Source organism: Diabrotica virgifera, chromosome 6 (assembly GCF_917563875.1).
Source record: "Diabrotica virgifera virgifera chromosome 6, PGI_DIABVI_V3a".
Lineage (NCBI taxonomy): Eukaryota > Metazoa > Arthropoda > Insecta > Coleoptera > Chrysomelidae > Diabrotica > Diabrotica virgifera.
In genome coordinates this window covers 230,479,799-230,500,883 of record NC_065448.1, presented here as the reverse complement: position 1 = coordinate 230,500,883, position 21,085 = coordinate 230,479,799, and the positions used below count along the sequence as shown (strand labels likewise).

At 30.7% G+C, this 21,085-nt stretch overlaps 1 long non-coding RNA gene across 1 annotated transcript; it reads left to right on the top strand.

The window, feature by feature from the left end:
• The first annotated feature begins 18,942 nt into the window (after positions 1 to 18,942).
• On the top strand, positions 18,943 to 20,666 carry LOC126886784 (uncharacterized). The gene is made up of 2 exons (XR_007698768.1): positions 18,943 to 19,345; positions 19,821 to 20,666. It is a non-coding gene; the product is annotated as an uncharacterized LOC126886784 (long non-coding RNA).
• The last annotated feature ends 419 nt before the right edge of the window (positions 20,667 to 21,085 follow it).

Here is a 21,085-nt window from a genome sequence, read left to right as displayed (position 1 = left end):
CTGATGCCTTGTTTTCTGTGTTTCATGAGGTTTACCAAGCACTAAACAATAATCTTTATACTACCACTGTTTTCTGTGACTATGCCAAAGCTTTTGATTGTGTAAATCACGACATTTTGATTAAAAAACTAAATTTCTATGGGATTCGAGGTATTTCTTTGAATTGGTTCCAATCTTACTTGAATAATAGGAAACAAATAGTTAGAGCAAATGATACTGACTCTAGTCTCAAAAACATTGTATGTGGAGTACCACAAGGTTCAGTATTGGGTCCTCTACTGTTTCTTATCTTTATAAATGACATCACTAACTTAAAAATCGATGGAAAATTTTTTCTTTTTGCTGATGATACCAGTATCACTTGGAGCAACTCAACTATTGCATCTCTTCATGCAACTATAACTTCTGATTTGCTTACGATAAAAACCTGGTCTGACTCTAATTTACTCTCTTTTAACGTGGATAAGACAGTAGCATTATCCTATAAAAGTGCTCTTCAACCCCTGCTTGTTAATAACAGCCAGATCTCTACCGTTGATTCTGTAAAATTTCTTGGTATTTTTTTAGACAGCAACCTCAAATGGTCCCTTCATATCGATGTGTTAAGTAAGAAACTCGCCTCAGCCTGCTATGCTATAAGATCTGTTTCGAAAGAACTCAATTTAGCATCTTCTAAACTAACATATTTTTCTTTTTTCGAGTCTCATCTTCGATATGGTCTTCCTTTTTGGGGTTCTAGTACAGCTGCCCAGTTAGATGTTATTTTTAAATTACAAAAAAGAGCAATAAGGTATCTGTTTGGCCTCAGAAGAACAACACATTGCAGAAGTTACTTCAAAGATCACGGCATTTTAACCCTTACATCTTTATATATTTTAGAAACTGTTTGCTTAATTCGTAAACACATACATGTCTTTCCAGCAAGGCCTCGTCATGACTACTCCACCAGAAATTCAAATTTTGATGTCTATTTACCGATCCCGTCCTCTGAGTTAGTAAAGAAATCTATATTATATTCCGCAAAAAAACTATACAACCATCTTCCTTTACAACTCAAATCTGCAACATCTTTCCCCAACTTCCGTAAAATGACAAAAGCTCATCTATCTAAAAGACCATATTATTCAGTAGAAGAGTTTCTTAATGACTAACTAAGAAATTACAGTAATGTACAAGTAACAAAAATTATCTATATTTGGGTGTCACATGCAGCAGCTTAAACTTATTAGTTCCTATGTCTATAAATAGTTTACTTTGTTGTATATTCACTTTGCAATTTCTATAAATTGTTGCAAATATATCGATTTTGTTTTTTTTTTCTTTACTTTATTATTCTCAACTTTATGTAGTTGTTATTTGTTATTTCTTGTTGATATTATTTTTTCTTTTGACTGTATGTAAGCTTTGTCCATAAAATTGTAAAAATTTTCAGTGACAATAAAGCATATTTCTATTCTATTCTATTAACTTATATTTTGTATTTATGTATATTTTTTTTTATATTGACGCTTTATCAAATTTCAGAAAATTGTATTTGTTATTGTTATTGTTAGATATTATTTATTTATTTTTTCTGACTTTAATTAAGCTTTGTCCATAAAATTTTTTTATTTTCAGTGACAATAAAGCATATTTCTATTCTATAAAAATAATTTTATTAACATTTCGACGCCCAGATCGGCTGTCGTTGTCAAAATACAAAATATGTACCGAAAATCAAAATGTTTATCTGATGAAAATCGGTCCGGGTTAGCCGGACTTCCGGGTTATCGGAGGCCGACTTATCGGGGTTCCACTGTACTTGAAAGCTATTTAATAGGTAGGAACCAATTTGTATCATATAATGGTTTTACATCAGAATTAATCTTTAATCCGGCGTTCCGTAGGTATCAAAGGCACTGTATTTGGTTTACTTTTACTCTACAAATTGAAAATAAAAAATGAAAACAAGCAAATTACTTCTAAATAAAAATGAACATTTAGTTTGCATAAAGACTAAACCATTATATGCTACAAATTTTCCATGCGCAAATTCCACGTTTAACGAATATTTAATTACAATGTGATATATAAATTTCTGTGAAGTGGCTGCAAAAATTTTTATCTGCCGTTAGTCCGCTGAAATTTTTTCTGCATGTAGGTATTCTATTTCAGTCGGAATGGAAATTCGCTTAGAATGTAGTGGCCACACAATGTATATTTTTAAATTTTATTTAGTTTTGGGAATGAAACTTTTGGAGTATTCATAAAGAAGTGACCATTTTCTTACATGTAGTTTAATTATACATATTGCTAAATTAACTTATTTATTACTTTATTTAATTTTTATTTAGTTTTTTGTATGCATTTTTATTTTTTTTATATGCGAATACTCTCAAATAATATGTATAACTATGTACTTAAAAACATTTCTGGAGAGATGCCATATGCCATCTTCTCTGGCAGATTTCTTATTCTTTTACCTATTGTTAATTCATCTCTTTGTTCATTAATATTTATATAATAATACAATATATAATAAAATTATCTATAAATAATTTTTTGCATGATTGATCATTTTTGACTGTTTACCGTGACAGATTTTACGTCAGTAGGTGACATTTACTAGCAACACGACGGTAAGTAATCCAACTCGACGGTAAGTACTCCAACTCGACGGTAAGTAATTCACTTACCATCGAGTTAAAAAATCTCTTAATTTTAATTTATTTTTTGAAAGAATAAAGAAAACTAACGAATTATTTATGTTAAAATTGAAACTTATGGTACAATTTGTTAAATTATTTAATGAAATCCCACTTGTTTGGGCTGTGGTTTCACTTCTAACAGAAACTCCTGCAGAATCGCATACATTAGTAGTATTACTATTATTGCACAATATTTTTTTGGCAAAATCTATTTTATCAAAATTGTACTTAAAATTATTGACAACTAAATATAAACTCAATTCTTTATTGTTGTTATGCACCCTAGTCACTACCTAACAACCAAGTATCTATCTTGATAAAATGAATGAAACTAGTCAATATGACGAAAATGTTTAATTTTATCATTTATAATGGTATCAATCGTGCAAAAAAAGTTATAAGCATGTCGAACCTTAAGGGTAACCGATCTCAGATAATAATTGGACTCGTCGCTCCGCTCCTCCTCCAAACAATTGTCTTCGATCGGTATAAAACCCTTACCGTTCTCCATACTTAATATACTATTTTTGAATATTAAAACGAGCGCTTTAAAAAAATTAACCCATATATTACCTAGCAGATCCCTTACTAAATCCTTTTTTAAGTTGCCGAGACCCAATTTAAGTCTCGGCAACTTCATAAAGGATCAGTGCCGCCAACGTTATCGGAGTTTGAAATTTTACTTTTAATCATGCATGCAAATAAGGCCCTCTCCATCTCCATTGCCTTCCTGCAACTTCGGCTGGAAACTTTGCGGCGCTTGTTTGAGAATTTACCGGGCATATACAGGTAGGTAGGTGCATGCAGGCCTTTGATATTTCGATTGTGGGAAGTTTCAGAGCTTTCGACTCTCGAGTTTGTATATCAGGAGGAAAATCCTTTGCATTTTATTAGGTCTCCGTTTGAATTGGAAAACAAAATAAAATTAAAATGGACCGCGATTGCAAGCTGGCGTTTATTTACCGTAAAAGCATTATATTGTATTTTACTGCTGCATTCAGAAAATTTAGCTTAGATTAAGCTAAATTTAACTAAATTCGTTAATTTGTATTTGTAGATTTTATAGTAAAAATATGTAACGTTTTAGGCCTGGATCCCGCGTACAATAAAAAAGTTGATCAATAGCAAGCTGAAAATTTTTTAATAGCTTAACGGTGTCTAGTCGTACAAAATTTGATATATGGGAACACTGGAACAGTGGAAGTTTTAATTGTGGAACGTGATTTTAATTGTGAAACCATTTAAAATTTACACCAAAAACACCCAAATAAAAATTCACCGTAATCAAATTTTGCATAGTGACGTGTTTTTCCGATTTACTTCGACGAAAATTTTCCCCGGAAAATGCTGGTTTTTCCAACAAAATCTTTAATTTTAACTAAAATTTTAGATAAATAATTGTTTATCAATAATTAAATAACTTGGTAATATAAAGGCTCTTTTGTATAGATTATAATTCCAGAAGCCGATGAAAATTGAATGAACAGTTAAGCAACAAATGAATTGGTAATTTAAAATTTACGGTCGCTATAATTTTTTTTATTTAAAAGTATTTTGAAATCTGTTGAGTGTCAACAATAAACAAAAGTGATTACATTGACTGAGGACAAGAAAGATTTTACCCACTGGTAAAATCAAAGTACAATTTTTATAAAGTTGTGTACAAAATAATTACATTTTATAACTACTAACTAATTGGTTTAAAAGTTTACTCTAAATGGTAAGTCCAATGGTTTGAACCTCTTTAACCTACGCTGTTCTTGGGAATTGTCTAGGAGGTTAAGTGCAAACTGGTTTTCATGATCCTCCAACTTGGCAATGTATATACGGTCGCTATAATAACCACAATAATTATTACACATAAGAATAACTATAATTTTTGTATAAAGAGACACTGTCCCTATCTAATATACTTTACAGAATTGAAATTGGACTATTTAAGCGGCGTCAGGAATATTTTAAAATTATAAACAATTTTTTGGCTTATAGACATATATGATATTTTGGGAAATATTAAATTAAATTAAATCACGAAAACAGTAGTGGAAAAAAAGCGACAGAACGCTTCTTTTAAAAGAAAAATCGTTTATTTGTGATGAGTGGTTCCTGAGATACGACCGGTCAAAATTGACCGGCATTTATAGCACAGATCTAAAAAATACGATCATAATTTTCAAACCATCACCTTTTTATTTTTGTCCTGTTTCTTCACAATAATTTTCATATCTTTAGAATACTCATAACATATATTATTATAATAAAACTATCGATATTACTAGTGAAAATTGCAAAAAATAGCAAAATTCCAATCAAAAATTAGGTTGGAGAAAATGTAATCTCAAAGTTCAAAATCGGTATAAGTTAAAAAATTTCATTTTCTCGGCTTCCCATGGAGCAACTTTCTTCATTCTTTTTTTGTTCCCAAGTAACTCGAGTAGAGCAATCTAACTAGCGCATTAATAATTGTCAAACTTGCTTTTGTTTTCGTATAATAGGGTAGTGCATATAGATTTTCACTTCGGAAAAAATCAAACAAGATAGAACTTTTTGTAATTTCATTAAGAAATGTTTAATAAACAACATATCGAAAAGTTCTACTCGAGAAGTGGGTGCTTCATTTTTTATTAAACAAATGAACTACGAAAATAGATGTTTTTTTAAACAACTCCGAAAATATAAATTTTAGAAAAAAACTGACTTGACCATTGAAAAATTCAGAAAATTTTACAAAAAAAAACCTTATATAAAGAATTTTCTAAAAATAAATCTGTATCTTCTATAATTTTTTATTTATAACGCTAAAGTCATTGTTCTCACAAACATTGACGCACTGTAAACTAGCGTACGGCAAAGTGCATGGTTGAGTTATTTTAATGTAATTCTTTAACTAATGGATCAAATGAAATTTTACAAATTGAGCATAAATGAAGAATGATTAAGCTATCTCATGGTTATAATAGAAAGAAATAAAATATATGGTCATAAGTATGGTGTGGGCGGAAATTGAGCCTTACATGAATTTTGTTTAAAAATGATTTTAAAAATGTGTACCTAATACAATTTTTCTCATAAAACTCTCAATTTTGCACAACTTACCTTTTAAGCATCTTACTAAACGATGTTTTATTGAAAACAAATCTCAAAAATTTAATTCAAACGATATGACGTCTCAAATAATGTAATTTTTGAAACCTTTCTAGTTTTATAGAATTACCACCACCATAAGACGGTATTACTCAAGCTTGAATAGATCTATTACAGTTTTATAAGTACTTTTTTAAAGCTTAGGATGTAATCTTTAAAATACACTCAATTATTTTACTTTAGAAGTGAAATAAACTATTTCTTTTTGAGAAAATTAAGAAATATAACAAAAATGTAATACAAAAACCGAAAATTACCAGCTAAATAAACGATTAAACAAAGTGATCAAAACTTTTTTCTGCAAAACTTACCTAAAATACATTTCATAATAAGCTTTAGCAATAATAAATGTTCAAAGATGCAATCATCAAATATCAAATTTAATTAATTTTATACGAGGTATGCCAAAAAATATGAATTTCACTTAAGAGTAAAGTACCTTTACATTTCACAATATCGAAAAGTGTTATTAAGAAAAGTTATTTGGAATTAAAAAAAATGTTTTAGTGTTCAATTACATGCTTCTAATTAAAATATTGTGAATAATAAAGACACTTAGAAAAATTCATATTTTCTACATATATCCTATAAAAATTAAAAAAGTTAATTATCTAATGGTTGCATCTTCGATTTTAGACCAGGTAGAGCATTTTATGAAGAATAACTTTTTTTCGTAAAAGTGATAATAAAATAGTTATCATAATTGAAATAAAATGATGATGAGTATCCGTAATTTGAGAAAAAATTGAAAGTTTTTTTTTTCAATTAGGATGATGTAATTGTTTATTTAAACATAGTTTTTAGTTTCAAACAACTTTTCATAATATAATTTTTTGATATTCTGGAATATAAAGGTACTTTACTCTAACGAAATTCATATTTTTGACATAACTCGTATAAAATTGATAAAATTTGATATTTGATGGTTGAGTTTTAGATTTTTGACTATCCAGAGCATTTTATGAAGAATAACTTTTTTTCGTAAAATTTACAATAAAAAAGTTTTTCATGTGGTTAACAAAATAGAGACATATTTAATCAAAGTAAAATGATGAATTTAACGATATTTTTAAACTTATTTATACAAAACAATTGTTATTGTTTAAACAATTAATAAACAATTAGCGGCCAAATCTGCGAGTAGAACTTTTTACTTTAACAAATATATAAACTAACAAAAAAGCTTTAGAAAAATATAAGCCTGTTTGAATTTTTCCGAAACAATATATGTTTTCGTTCTAATTGCACTCCCCTAAAATAGATTAATTTATTTATAAGAAAAGAAAACTGCATATTTTTCCCTGTTGTAGACTTTATTTAGATAAACCTACTTACTACAAGTGTACCTTTTAACGTTAAAAACAAAAATATTCCTATTTGAAAGCTGTATAATTATTTAAACAATCTTTATTTAAACAAATTAAAAATTTTTGATATAATAAATCAATGAATTTATTATAACAAAAGAAAAGCAACTTTGACATTTAGTAATGCTTTAGTTAGACATTTCTACTCGTGTTACTTGGGAACAAAAAAAGAATGAGGAGAATTGCTCCATGGGAAGTCGAGAAAATGCATTTTTTAACGTATACCGATTTTGAACTTTGAGATTACATTTTCTCCAACCTAATTTTTGATTGGAATTTTGCTATTTTTGGCAATTTTAACTTGTATTGTGGAAAATTTGAGAGTTTTCGACTTTCGAGTTTGTATATCAGGAGGAAAATCCTTTGCGTTTTATTAGGTCTCCGTTTGGATTGGAAAACAAAATACAATTAAAATGGACTGCGATTGCAAGCTGGCGTTTATTTACCGTAAAAGGACTATATTGTATTTTAATGCTGCATTCAGAAAATTTAGCTTAGATTAAGATAAATTTAACTGAATTCGTGAATTTGTATTTGTAAACTTTATAGTAAAAAGTATGTAACGTTATAGGCCTGGATCCCATGTACCATAAAAAAGTTCAATAGTTCAAAAAAGTACAAAAGATCAATAGCAAGCTGAAAATTTGTTAATAGCTTAACGGTGTCTAGTCGGACAAAATTTGATATATGGGAACACTGGAACAGGGGAACACAGAGGCATAATCAGGCCCATTAACTGAAGTGAAGCATCAGTCTCGTATGAGCAGCATACGAAAAACTGAGAGAAACTTTTAGTAGTGAGCTGCCCGTATGCCTGAAGAAAAAAGTATTTGATCATGCATCCTCCCGGTCATGACATACGGAAAAGAAACGCTTACCTTAACAAAAGGCTCAGTTACCAAACTGAGAGTCACACAGAAAAGAATGGAGCGATGCATCTTAAAAATAAATGTGCGGGACAAAACAAAAAACGGAGAGATCAGAAGAAGAACCAAGATGACTGACGTCATCGAAGGGGTAGCCTGAATTCATAGAGATGAGCGGGTCACATAGCCAGAATGACATATTGGCGATGAACAAAGAGGTTTTTAAAGTGGAAACCAAGAAAGAGAAGACAAGGGAACCCGCGGTTTATAGTCCTGTCGCCAGTGGGGGTACAACGGCCTCCTGTATTCAGATGGACTTACCCAAGTTTTTTTTATGTATTTTGACCTGTAGAACACGAATTTTTTGGGTAACAGTTGATCCGGATGTCGATAAGATTGTTATAAACCAAGAAGTTGAGGAATCACATAACAGCGATTTCTCGCAAAACAAAACATTTTTTTGTATTTTTTGGGCCATTCTAACCAAAAAATGTTCCTACAAATTTTTTCGTAAGATGCATAGTTTTCGAGAGAAACGTGGTTGAACTTTCAAAAAATAGAAAAATTGGAATGATTGAACCCGAAAAACTTTTGATTAAAAAATAAAATAGCAATTCTGCTTACCGCATTTGAAAGTTCAAGTCAAATTATATCGGTTTTAATTATTTGTATTGCTAAAAATGTATTATTTTATTGTTTAAACAAAGCTATAAACACCTAGTGCTTGAGTGATGTTTCAATGATTTCTCATTTAAAATCGAACGAGTACGTACAGGAGGTAAAAGTGCAAGCGGGGCTATTTCTAAGTAGCATGCATTAAAACGCATGTATTAGGCACGGGAAACACTATGTGTTTATAGCTTTTTTTAGCAATCAAAAAATAAATTTTTAGCAATGCAAATATTCAAAACAGATATAATTTGACTTAAACTTTTAAAGGCGGTAAGCAGAATTGCTATTTTATTTTTTATTCAAACGTTATTCGGGTTCAAAAATTGCAATTTTTCGATTTTTTGAAAGTTCAACCGCGTTTATCTCGTTGTTTATAACAATCTTATCGACATCCGGACCAACTGTTACCCAAAAAATTCGTGTTCTACGGGTCAAAATACATAAAAAAAAACTTGGGTAAGTCCATCTGAATTAGGAAGGCCGTTGTACCCCCCCTGGCGACAGGACTATTACCACCTACACGGTTGACTGACGATTTAAGAAGGCTAAATAAAAACTGGATGAGAGCGGCGCAAAATAGACGGGATTGGAAACATTAGGAAGATGCCTACGTTAAGCAGTAGACTAAGCTACCAAATACTTTTTAAAAATAAATAAAATTAATATTTGTGTTTCTTGAATCACACCCTTACTAGTCGGGGAAATGAAGCACTTTGGCTCGCAATTTTTTCGTGCAGCATGGATTTACTTGAAATTTTCACATAAGGTAGGGAACAGTCCAATAATCATTTTCTATATCATACTGCTGTACGCTAAAACCTTGGGGGTGGTTGCCACCCCATCTCGAGGTTGGGGATTTTCTATTACATTTTAACCATTTAAGTCGATGTAAAAAGTAATTCTAAGAAAAAATGTCTTTTGCATTTTCTTCGCAAAACTAATATTTTTCGAGTTATTGGCGCTTGAACGTAACAGTTTTTCTACGAAAAAATCGACTTCTTTAGAGGGTTTTTTGAGAATATCTCGAAAAATATGCATTTAATAAAAAAAAAACTTTGGATATCAAAATTGTGTTTTTAGTAACGCAAATCAGATTCTTTTTCTATGATATCTTTAAGACCAATACAAACCGAGATACGGCATTTTTAAGGTTAGCTTTTTGCGCCAAATGCATTGAGATTCCCCTATATAAAAAGTTAAATTTTAGAAAAATTGGTGTCTAAAGGATAATTGATTTTTTGCAATTTCGTATTTTTCACCTTTTACTTCAAAATATCTCTGAAAATACTGGAGTTACGAAAAAAATGATAGACGACTAAATTGTAGTTTTTTAATAACTAAAATTCTCTTTTACATAGGTTTTCTTTACATTTCTCTTTTACAATAGTTAACGAGATATAGCTGTTTGAAACCTCTATTTACGAGCAAACACCCCCTTATTCGAGCCCTTCAAACCTACCCCAATGAAAAACTGAGGGACCTTACGGAATTTAATTTACACAGTATTATAGCTCTTCACAAATCCTACAAAATCATTTTTAAAAAAACTTTTTATCGTCAAAAATGAAGGAGCTATGTTTATAAAACAATTTGTTTTTCGATAAATTCGAATAGTCCGATTATGGAGCATTTTCAATGTATGTATAATATCACACAACCGATTTGTATACTGGAAGATACTAAAAAACTATTTTGGTGTTTGTATTTGTGCATACTTGTAAATTCGTATTTTTGTGTAAATAATGGTTTTTGTAATTCTTTAATTCTACTTTTTTTTATATAGATTTATTAAATTATCTACTAATAAAAATTGTAATGTTATTAAGGGTACTTTTAAGAGTTGAAATATAATATTATATCCTAAAGCATAAAACAATCATTATTTCTGTACCATCCGTGAATAAGTGGATAAGTCAAATTTTCGTAAAAACAAGATATCTCAACCTTGAAATAGTTCTCTTTCAATTCCGTCAGGTGAATAAATGAGTAATTCAAATATGCAATAGCTTACTTGGTAGAAGCCCGTGAATATTTGGATTTGACGATTTATTAGGTATCGGAACCGGTATATCGACTTATCTAATATTGAAGTTTTAAATATTTGTTTGAAGTAATGTATCTTAACTTGACCATCCGGGTACATACTATTCAGTCCGTGAATAACTAGGTATGTAGAAGTGCCCACTTGGACACGTTGCATTTTGCTTTATTTTTCTCGGTATATTCAATTAGATGTTTATCAACATAATAAAATAGTAGGGGGTTTGGGGTTTTACATTTGAAACGGGAGTAACTAGATATTCAAGTCAAGACTAGTCCGTCAGGACAAGAGAAGATTCCTACAAGACAAAGGAAAAAGATCAAGACCATGTTTCAGTGGAATACGAGCCAAATAGTACAGAAAAAAAGAAGAAACAGCGAAAGACACGAAAGTAAAGAACTCAGAAATGCTGGTAAAAGTTACACTATTGAAAAATGAAAGGTCGTAAAACCTAGAAATATGAGGCCATTAAAAGCAAGTCGTATGAAATGTAATGAAAGGTTTTCAGATGAAGACCGGGGTAAATGTTTTCAAAATTATTGGAACTTGGGAAGTCGGGATAGAAGGGCTAACTATATTGCTTCTCTAATTAACATTAATCCAAAGAAAACAGAAAAGCTAGGACCAAGAAAAAATATAGAGAATGTTCATATAAATATAGCGTCATTATTGCTGGCATACAAAAGCCAATTTGTAAAACTTGCCTCATTGCAACCCTTGGCGAAACTAAAGGATTTATTGAGATAGTGGGTAAAAAGAAAAAAATTCATTTTCTGGAATTATTTCTTCTGATAGACGTGGAATTGCGCCATCAGGTAATAAACGCTCTGCGGAAGAAATTCAAAATGACAAAGATTACAATTTTTCACATCCTAAATACGAGAGCCACTATTGCAGAAATAGGACATCTAAAAAGTACTTGTCTAGTGACTTATCGATTGCTTAAATGTATGACATGTACAAAAAAACAGTAGACAAACCCGTTTCATTAACGTTGTATTAAAAAATACAAGAACTGTTTCCACAGTTTGTACCAAGTACATTGCCTCAAATCACAGATAAGCTTCTGCCAGTTATTAAGGAGAAAAAGAAAGACCTACTTGATCTTTTGCCGCTCATCGATGAAGTTTTTCATAACTTTTACCGAAATTTGCCCACTACAGATATGCAAGACTTGGACCCTGATTTGGAAGAGTTTGCTGCAGATAATTAGTAGTTTTTTAGTTTCTTTTTCCAATTAACGTTATATAACGCAATAAAAAAATGTTGAATTTTTTGTCCTGGAAATTTACACTAAGTACAATAAGTCGGTAACTCACTAAGACCACAGAAATTTGGCGTGAATAAGTGGGTAAGTTACATTTTTTTTAAAGTAAGTGACATGCTCAAAGTTCATAATTATGTACGTCATTCGTTGCATGATTACCCACCAATTTCTACGAAAACGAAACTGAACTTAAATTTTTTATTCTTCAAAACTAATAAAATGTTTAAAATGGATATACTGAAAAGTTTGTATTTTTGATTTATCGACTTATTCACAGATGGTACAGATTTAAACAACCAAAACTAAATTCTGACTGTCAAACTAACGTCGGAACGTGTATGTATCGATCTGTAAATTGGTGCCGAAATTTGTAATTATTACTGTAAATACTAGTTATCAAAATTAGTTTTCGCTCAAATAGTGACTAATAACAATTGTGTTACGTGTTAATCATCAAGAACAAGCTGTAACTTCGGTCAGTAAGAGATGTTTTACTGAATAATCTTCCAACTTAAACACATTCAGTGTCAAACTGTCAATTGTTTTTCACTCTTGCTATCCCGTCCCAACGGACGCCAACGGTTAGGCAACCAGTATTGCAGTGATGTATCCAAGGTTATCACTTATTTCCAGACATCCAAAGCGTTAATATAAACAAATTCAAGTTACTTTTGACTACATAAGTAACAATTTAAATCAATGTTTCCCCACTGTTAGCAACACCACGGTACACAGAGAACCGGTATGTTCGCACGCATGGAAGGCGAACGCGTGACGTCATATGGGAACCTTAATTTTCATCCGGCAATGCTAAATGAAGCGGTAATATTGTTTGAATTTTAAAATTATGTACCTATCATTGCTTTTTAAATAAGAAATTGTATTGTATATTCTTTTTACTGCCATTTTCCAATGTGCATTTAATTTACACATGAATTTCCGTTGAAAAATAAAGATTTTAGGTATCTGTTGTCCAATATACATTCACCATAGTATATTAAAAGAATAAAACAGAAATAATATAAACATTCACTTTACTACTGGGTCTGTAAAAATGTTTCACATAAAATTGTGTCTACTTACTGTTATTCTAGATTGTTGAAAAATATTTGACTAAAAATAAAAACTTCAAAAATAAACAAATCAATTAAGAAATTTGACGTTTTAGATGAATAGAACCATAATTACTTGATGACTTTCAAATTTTATTTACCAAATAGAAAAATGTTGATTTTAAGTTAAACTAGGTTAGGAATCTAAAAATTTCAAGTGCGAACATTTTATTAGACTGTAATATACAAACATATACAGAGTGGGCCAAAGAAAACAGTCCACCTCGATATTTGGCAGTATTTATTAAATTTTAAGGAAATGACGAAACAGGTCGATTTTTGATCCAAGTGGGACACATTTTTACGGTACATACATTTGTCATTTGTCAACCCCCTCCCTTCCACTTCCCCCACCCCTTATTTTTAAATAGGGAATAGGGGTCGTGTGCTAGCTCGTATAAAATGTTACTCGATTCTGTATTCAGTAATATAAATATAATTATTTATACAGGGTGTTCAAGAAAAAAATATTTTAATTAAATTAATTGACACAAAAAGAAGAATGTATGTAATTTATTTAATTCAAAATACATTCTACTGCTGTCACAAAACAGAAAAAATGTTTTTTGATAAATAAACATTGCTCTTCGCTTAATTTCAATATTCAAGCTGCCACCCATCTGCCTCTTGGTAGGTTTAATATTGAATTTAAGCGAAAAACAATATTTATTTATCAAATAAACATTTTTCTCTGTTTTCTGTCAGTAGTAGAATGTATTTTGATTTAAATAAATTGCATACATTCTTCTTTTTGTGTCAATTAATTTAATTCAAAATAATTTTTTTTTGGACACCCTGTATAAATAATTATGTCAATGTTAATATTACTGAATAAAGAATTTAATTACATTTCAAATGAGGTAGCACACGACCCGTATTCCCTATTTAAAAATAAGGGGTGGGGGAAATATAAGGGAGGGGGTTGACAAATGACAGATGCATGTACCGTAAAAATGTATGCCCCTTAGATTAAAAATCGACCTGTTTCTTCATTTCCTTAAAATCTAATAAATACTGCCAAATATCTAGGTGGACTCTTTTCTTTGGCCCACTCTGTATATGTATGTATAAAATGTTCGCACTTTAAATTTTTAGATTCCTAACCTGGTTTAACTTTAAATCAATTATGTATATTAATACTATGTATAATACATATTATGTATATTATTAAAAAAAACAAATTTGAGGGAAAAGTTTTATTAATAATATTAGAATTGGTATCTATAAATAAAATCATTTTTTAAAATTAGAAAATTTAGATATCTTTTTGTAAAGTGATCTCTGGCAGTTTTTAAATCTTTTTTCTCTTAATATCCCTCATTCTAATATGTTCGTGTTCTGCACATGCATAATATCACCTCAAATGGCATTATAGTCTCGGTTTTAATAAATTACTATAAAACTGATAGTTATATTTTAATAGTTTTAAAAATACACAGTTATAATAATAAACAACAATTTGTAACTAAAACCGCCTCAATCTATTCACTTTCAACGCCACCACATACGAAATAATGCATCCAAACAATAAGCAAATATCTGTTAGGTTCCCACGTGACGTGCTGCGCGGCCGAAACCAAATTTAGCGACAACAATCGGCATACCGGTTCTCTGTGTACCGTGAACAACACCATGTCTGGATCCAATAGGGAACTTGCATAAAATTTTAAATTCGAAAAAAATGTTATAAATCACAACAGAACATAATTTAAAACATGTATCAAGTATTAAAAAGTTTTGTTTGGCTTTCATTTGGCCCCTAAGGATGATTAAAAATTCAAATTAAAACAGGTGGCCCAAACGCGTCGTGACGTCATTCGTTTAAATTATGTTTACATTCTTCCAAAAAAGTAAACAAAATTTAAAATTAGACATTATAAACGTCAGTAGAAAATACATTTATGTAACCTCACAAATGTTTTTGATCGTTTGAACTATTTTAAATGTCATGTAATAATGTAAGTGTCAAAACGAATGCCAAACCTAATAGGGAACTTGCACATTTTTTTATTGCATAATCATATTCAGTTTCCTTTAAAAATAAGATTTCTAAAATTTCACGCCTTAAAACCTCATAATAAAAAGTACAAATTTAAAATCTATATATTTTTTTTCGTTTTCTGGCCTTGGTTTAGAGAACCTTTAGTCAATTTAAAATAGCTCAAACGATCAAAAACACTTGTGAGGTTACATAACTGTATTTTCTACTGACGTTCATAATGTCTAATTTTAAATTTTGTTTACTTTTTTGGAAGAATGTAAACATAATTTAAACGAATGACGTCACGACGCGTTTTGAGCCACCTGTTTTAATTTGAATTTTGAATCATCTTTAGTGGCCAAACGAAATCCAAACAAAACTTTTTAATCTTTGATACATGTTTTAAATTATGTTCTGCTGTGATTTATAACATTTTTTTCGAATTTAAAATTTTATGCATGTTCCCTATCCTTCCAGTAATCTTACTAGTTCACATGCAACTGCTACTATGACTAAACAACGGCCGAAGTATCCCAAGAAGACCGAAGCAATTTTATAATTAGTTGGGGTGTCCCAATAAGAATGGCTCTCGGCCATATCTCAGGAACGGTTTATAGTAGAGCTTTGAAATAAAAAATTTTATAACAAAATTTGCCTCAGGAAAAGCCTGGAAATTATTTTCATAATTGTGGGTCCACCGCTAGAGGGCGTAATTAAATATCAAAAATAAAAAAATCTAAATTTTACAAAATTTTCCTAATGAAGGGGCACTGGAAATTCGATTATTGTATTCTTCATCAAATTCTCCGCATATTTGATTTAACAAGTTTACCTCTACCTTTGCAAATAAGAGGTGGGGGTGAGTGGGAACCTTGTTATGAAAAAATGGCCGTAAGTCCGGTTCTGCTAAATCAAATTTTGAAAACTGGGTCTTGTTGAAGACAGATCTTTTTCTTCAATGTAAGCGTGATAATTTTGAACCATACTAATAAGTAATAAGCCAGCTGGGAGGCCTTATTTAAATTTTTGCAGAAATCTAGTTTTCTTTGGAAAATATTAAATACAAGTATGCATTTTTAATCATACTTTATAAAATTAGATTAAATTAGCAATAGAATAGCGAAAACCGCATGTCGATACCTTTTGTCTATCTCAAGATATCTCGAGAAACGTGTAAATTTTATACATAACTGTTACTATCACCGGTAAACTAAGTTAATGAAAAGTAGTGTGCTGTGGAAAAAAACAAAATAACATTTTCCAGATGTCAACGTATAAAAATATAATTAATTAAAACAACAATATAAAGAGAAACAATACTATAAAAATTAAATATAACACAGAACAAAAAGAACTACTTAGTGACGACCTAAATATTCAAAGTGTTGCCCATCATACACTACTCTAGAATACATTATCCAGAGAATACTAAACGCCATTCAAAGCATATCGAGAGCAGAAATTGAGACTGCTGTTCAATCTACTCTTGAAAGAGTAAATGTTTGCAACGAAAATGATGGGCAAAAATTTGAACGTTTATGTCATCGCTAAATAGTTGTTTTTATTTCTTTGTAATAGGGCTTCTCAACGCTTCTCATTTGTTTCGAGCCTCTGTCATATGCCGTATAATCCGTGTATAATATTAATATACGAGATATGAACGAGGCTCGAAACAAATGAGAAGCGTTGAAAAGACCTAATATACGTTGACAGCTGGAAAATGTTTCTTTGTTGTTTCCATAGCACACTACTTTTAATGAATTATTTCGTTTACCAGTGACAGTAACAGTTATGTTTTTAAATTTACACGTTTTGTAAGATATCTCGAGATAGAAAAAAGGTATTAACATGCGGTTTTCGCTATTCTGTTGATAATTTTATCTAATTTTGTAATATGGTATTAAAAATGCATGTTGGTATTTAATATTTTCCAAGGAACACTAGATTTCTGAAAAAAATTAAATAACGCCTTCTAGCTGGCATATTACTCAGTAAGTTGGTTCGAAATCATAACTTTTACATTGACGAAAAAGATCTGTTTTCAACAAGACCAAGTTTGCAAAATTTGATTAAGCAGAACCGGACTCACAGCCAGTTTTTCATAACAAGGTTCCCACTCACCCCCACCTCTTATTTCCAAAGGTAGACCTAAACTTGTCAAATCAAATATGCGTAGAATTTTATGAAGAATACGACGATCGGATTTTCAGTGCCCCTTCATCAGGAAAATTTTGTAAAATTTAGATTTTTTAATTTTTGATATTCAATTACGCCCTCTAGCGGTGGTCCCACAATTATGAAAATAATTTCCAGGCTTTTCCTGAGGCAACTTTTGTTATAAAATTTTTTATTTCAAAGCTCTACTATAAACGGTTCCTGAGATATGGCCGAGAGCCATTCTTATTGGGACACCCGGTACGTCTCTATAGCATCGGTTCTCAACCTTTTTGAGTGATGTACCACCTACAGTTATTTTTATTATTTTTGGTACCACCTATATTTTTAAATTGTATTATCAATACTTACTAAGTACTACTATTTTAATTTTTTCTCTGTTTTGTGTACCACCGCCAATAATGATATGTACCACCAGTGGTACATGTACCACAGATTGAGAACCTCTGCTCTATAGTATCCAATGATTGTATATTCAATTTTTTTTTTCATAATTTTTACCTAATGCTATTTAAGATTTAGAAATTAACTGTTATAATATTTAGTTTTAAGTCCTTATTGTAATTAATTATTGTATAACCAATAGTTTTTATGTCAATAGCCATTGCTGCCAAGACACATAAATTTAAATTAAAAAAAAAAACTAAATTTTACCCATATTAAAATTTACAATGTTTTTATATAATTTGTGACAATAAGGGGTAGTTTACACCCCTAAGATAATTAACGCCCTTGAGCATGATATAGATTATAAAGTACAGGGTATATAAAGTACAGGGTGAGATGATCCTAATCCTAAATTTTTATGTAAATTGATGCAAGCCCTTAATTATTCTTTTAGGATAAGAATATTTTTTATATATAGCTCCAACAAGGGTGGTTTTAAGGGTTGAAATATTATGGTAGTATATCTTAAAGCATAAAACAATCATTATGTAACTAATAAGAACCAAATGTTGACAATATTAAAGTTTAAAATGTTATTTTACAATTTATTACAATTAGGGGTACTTTTCACCCTTAAAAAACCAAAAGCATACAACGGCTCAATATAGAAAATGAACTAGAGGGTGAAATGAGCCTAATCCCAAATTTTTGTACAAATCGATGCTGGACGAAAACATTGCGCGGTTTTACCATTTTTTCAGTTTCATTTCCTCGACTATACGTACAGAAATATAGAATTCTCTTGCCCCACTGTACTGCTGTAGCAATCTAAAGATTATCGTAACTTGATAAAATATAAAATTTTTGTATAATTTTAAACACAAAGCCGCAAACCGCAAAGCCAACATATGCGTGTAGCTTTAATGCCATCTAGAGCTTTCGTTTCGCAAATAATGAAAGCTGGAGGTTTTGATGTTCTTTTATAAACGAATTTGAAGTTGTCAGTTCGGCTCATTGTCGCGTAATCCTGAGGAAATTAAGATAATCCAACGCTGTAACGCACTGTCATATCTACTTTTCGTACGTGAACGCGGTGAGAAGGGTATCATAGGCGTAGGTGTCGAAAGGTATTATTAAGGGTAACTGTTTTGATTAGATTACAAATTATGTGTGTTCTATTTTGCATTATATTATTATAGTTAAAATATACTTACTAGTACAGTATAAATAGTGTTGTTGTAACGATGCGTGATACGTATCGTCACTTTATAATAAGCATTACAAAATATTTGGAACACTCTCACTAGGTATGCAACCAACGTTACAGACACTTGTATTGAAAGTTGCTGTTGATCGACGACAAAGTTGGTAACTTTGGGAAATTCAGAACCTAGAAGTTGGTTTGTGTGTCGATACGGCTTCCGGCTGACGTGATTGTCATTGTAGAGGGACCGGATCGTCACTTCAATCTCGGCTTTTGTGGAAGCCAGACCTCACACCAGTGGCCATTACGGAGAATATAAAATTTTGGTTGAAATGTTTTAAATAGAATATTAATTTACGTGAGAAGGAGTTGTTTTGTTTTTGGTTAAGTGTTTGAAGAGAAGAGTTTTTGTGTTCCAACACCTTTTTTTGAAGAGTAATGGGTATGTATTGAAGAAATGTTTTTCATTAAATAAAAAAAATAACCCTTTTATTCATTCTCAATATCTCACATATATTATCTTTAAATGAATTGTTATTCGTCAATCATCAGATTTGCAATATTTCAATACCATCGCACTTATTTTTTCTACAGAGAAAATAATTCTTTCTAACTATACAGTTCAAAATCAGGTTGGAATCAATAACCATTCTTATTCTCTCATTTATACAACTCCTTAAAGTAATCTTGATTACCAGATTCATATTTACTTGTTCAAATACTTCCTTATATTCGTTTAAAAAGGCTCTTTTCAGTCAAGGACAATCAAGGTCACTGACATTTCAAGCAAGTACATCAAGCTTAATTTTTTACTTAGATTTTTTCTCTGTCAATTTCTGATAAGGTGGTACACCTTTTTGCCTAGGCCTGTTCTTGTGTGTTCAAGGCAATCAGCTGATCAAAGGTTTTGTTTTTAGCCACTGGTGGAGACCAAGATTAAGTCACCCCAAACAAGTTTTGAGATGGAATAGACAATCATTTTGGGTTTTTGGGCATTGGATGGAGTTTAGTTTTGGTTTATTTTCTTTGGGAAAATATATAGTTTTCCGGTGCTAGGAAGTAGCTCCTTGTCGCACCTCATCTTCATACCTTCTGGTTGGTGAGAAGTACTTCCCCTAAAGTAGGGAAAACCGGAAGATACCTTACTTGGTTCTCCCCGTATCAACTACTGGAGTTTGGAGAAGCCACAGTCCTGCATTTAGTAGAAGCGACAGGTTTTTATTGTTAAAATTTACATTTACAATCCTTTTGCCTAATATTTTTTTTCAACTTTAACATTTTTAATAACATAGATAACCTTAAAAATCATGTAAATTCAACTCTTCTAAAATCAATTCACTTTATCATATTAAATATTTTCTTTTCAACAAATTTTAGGTCATTTTCATTATTGTATCTTTATTTAAAATAGTCCGGAGATCATAACCTACCTGGTAAGATAATGTGTACACTATCGTAAGGTTATTACCTCATCTCTTTAATAGTATTTATTTCATTCGTAAGTATTGTCCGGTTCGTCATTCTGATCAGATACGAAATTGTCAACCAATGTTGTAATACTCTTTAATAATAAGTTTTTGTACATGCATATTCAAATCAACTAATTGTCTTGGTATAATAAATTCAATCCATTTTTGTACTGTAATATATATTTTATAGACAGGAGCGTACTAGCCTAGTACGTCAGGTGTTAGCTAGTTTGTATAAATTGTATATAGGGGTTATAGGTAATTTTTTTCCATTAAACTGGTTGGTTGTACATACTTATATGTTTTATTATCCTACCACTTTAATAGTCTTAGTTAGGTACAGCATTATAGGTCACGTGGAGAAGAATTTATTCAATTCTTCCCTGGCGCTCAACACTACTTCTGAATATCTTCTTGGTCAATAGTTCTTTTCTTGTCATTACTCCTTATATTAATTTATTTTCTTTATCATTCAAGTATTTCAGTAGGTACCGTCTTACTAGGGCGTGCAAATACGGCCTGATCCTTCCCTGAGCCCTACTGTTTAGTCTCTTCAATTTCCAGCTAGCCTATTTCTGTAAAACTTTAGTCATTTATATACCCCATTCAAACAGAATAATCATACGTTACATTGTGACACTATATATATTTCCCAAAGTATAATAGGGAATAAACAAAATATGAAAAAAATATTTTTAAGAAACGCTTTTCGT